The following is a 2,596-nucleotide window of genomic DNA, read 5'->3' as shown; positions in this document are numbered from 1 at the left end:
AATATAAAATTTTAATAAATAAATAAATATATTATACCAATAATTAATTTTTTTACTTATAATTATATTAATTTTATTTATCTATAATTAATTAAATTTTTTTTAATAATTTTATAATTCTATTATCTATGAATAAATGTTTATTTTCTATCAATCACAAAAATATGGGAATTCTTTACTTTATCCTAGCTATCTGATCTGGTTTACTTGGATCATCTATAAGAATAATTATCCGATTAGAGCTAAGATCGGCATGCGGCAGTCTAACTAATAACAAATCAAATTTACAATTCCCTAGTTATTAATCATACTTTTACTATAATTTTCTTTACAATTATATCTTTCATAATTGGCGGATTTGGAAATTTCCTAATTCCACTAATATTAGGATCTCTGGATAGAGCTTACCCGCGAATGAATAATATAAGATTTTGACTCTTACCGCCTTCATTAACTCTTCCTATCCTAAGAAATTTTATATAACAGGAACCGGGGCTGGCTGATCTCTCTACACTCCCCTAACATCCCACATATTCCACAGTGAGCTCTCAGTTGACCTAACCATTTCTTCTCTTCATATTGCTGGAATGTCTTCTATTCTAAGGACAATTAAATTTATTTCAACAATTTTAAATATACATCTAAAATCTATATCTCTAGATAAAATCCCCCTTTTAGTCTGATCAATTCTCATTACAACTATCCTACTACTCTTATCTCTTCCCGTTCTTGTTGGAGCTATTACTATATTATTAACTCGATCGAAACTTAAATACTTCATTTTTTGACCCTTCTGGCGGGGGAAACCCCTTCTTTATCAATATTTATTTTGATTTTTTAGACACCCTGAAGTTTATATTTTAATTCTCTCAGGATTTGGCCTAATTTCTCATATTATTATAAATGAAAGAGGAAAAAAAGAAACTTTCGGAACTTTAGGAATAATTTATGCCATAATTGTTATTGGACTATTAGGATTTATTGTATGAGCTCACCATATATTCACTATTGGCTTCGATGTTGATATCCGTGCTTATTTTACCTCAGCTACTTTAATTATTGCAATTCCAAAAGGTATTAAGGTTTTTAAATGATCGGCTACCCTTCATGGTATAAAAATCAACTACAATCCTTCATTATGATGGTCTTTAGGATTTATTTTTTTATTTTCCATAGGAGGTCTCACAGGAATTATACTTTCTAATTCTTCCATCGAGATTGTTCTTCATGACACTTATTAGCTGTAGTAGCTCATTTCCATTCTTCATAGGAGCTATGTTCTTAATTATCGCTGGATTTATTCACTGATTCCTCTTAATTACTGGATTTAGGTTAAATGATTTTTATTTAAATATTCGATTCCTATCTATATTTATTAGTGTAATTTAATTTTCTTCCTACAACAATTTATCGGGCTTAGAGATATACCTAGTCGTTACTCAGACTATTCAGACTCATACTTATCTTGAAATATTATCTCTTCTATCGGTTCACTAATATCTATTTTAATCTATCAATCTTACTATTCATTATTTGAGAAGCCCTAAAAAACGACTCATTATTAATATTTTTTTCCTTAATTCTTCTTTAGAATGATTAAGTAGATATCCCACGCTAAACCATAGATTTACAGAAATACCCTCAATGCATAAAAACTCATTCAAACTAATAATATTTTATAATAAATAAATAATTCAATACATCATCCTCTCTAATTTATTTATCTTTTTCAATTTATTTCTTTTTAATTAACTTTACCTATGCCTATACTTAATATTTATTTATTAAACTTTAATATGACAGAATAGTGCATTGAATTTAAGCTTCAATTAAAAAGATTTTTTTATATCTTTTATTAAAAATTAATACATGATCTATTTCACTTCAAAACTCTAACTCCCCTACTTATGTTTTAATGATTTTTTTCCATGATTTTGCTATAATCTAAAGAATATAAGCTAAAATATTATTACATTTATTACAATTTTAATTTTATTTATCATATTAAGACTAATATTTAATCAATTAATTCATCGATTTTTATAAGAAAATCAAACAATTGAAATCGTATGAACTGTCCTTCCTATATTCATCCTTATTGCTATAGCCATTTCCTCTATTAAAGTTCTTTACCTCACTGATGAAATTTTTAACGTAAATCTAACTGTTAAAGCTCTAGGCCAATGATATTGAAGATACGAGTACTCGGATTTCTCGAATATTGACTTTGATTCCTTTATAATCGCCTGACCAATTTATATATAATACTCATATATAACTTATATATAACAAACGAATTCTTAATGTTGATAATTGCATCTCTACCATATAAATATCCTATTCGAATACTTACTCAATAGACGTAATTCATTCATGAGCATCCTTAGGAATTAAGATAGATTCTATCCCCGGACGACTTAATCAAACTTTATTATTTATAAATCAACCCGGAGTATTTTTTGGTCAATATTCTGAAATTTGTGCTATTGAATCTACTAATCTAACTAATTTTAAAAACTGAATTTATCAACAATCTTATCAACAATAATTTATTTAATTCCTTTCATTATATTATATATTATAAATTAATAATTAA

General features: G+C 26.6%; 2 pseudogenes; both read left to right on the top strand.

The window, feature by feature from the left end:
• The first annotated feature begins 298 nt into the window (after positions 1–298).
• On the top strand, positions 299–1,012 carry LOC108685789 (annotated as a pseudogene).
• An 852-nt stretch (positions 1,013–1,864) lies between these two features.
• Positions 1,865–2,521, top strand: LOC108685788 (annotated as a pseudogene).
• The last annotated feature ends 75 nt before the right edge of the window (positions 2,522–2,596 follow it).

Source organism: Atta colombica, unplaced genomic scaffold (assembly GCF_001594045.1).
Source record: "Atta colombica isolate Treedump-2 unplaced genomic scaffold, Acol1.0 scaffold16, whole genome shotgun sequence".
Lineage (NCBI taxonomy): Eukaryota > Metazoa > Arthropoda > Insecta > Hymenoptera > Formicidae > Atta > Atta colombica.
The sequence above is the reverse complement of the archived record's forward strand: the minus strand, read 5'-3'. Positions and strand labels throughout refer to the sequence as shown.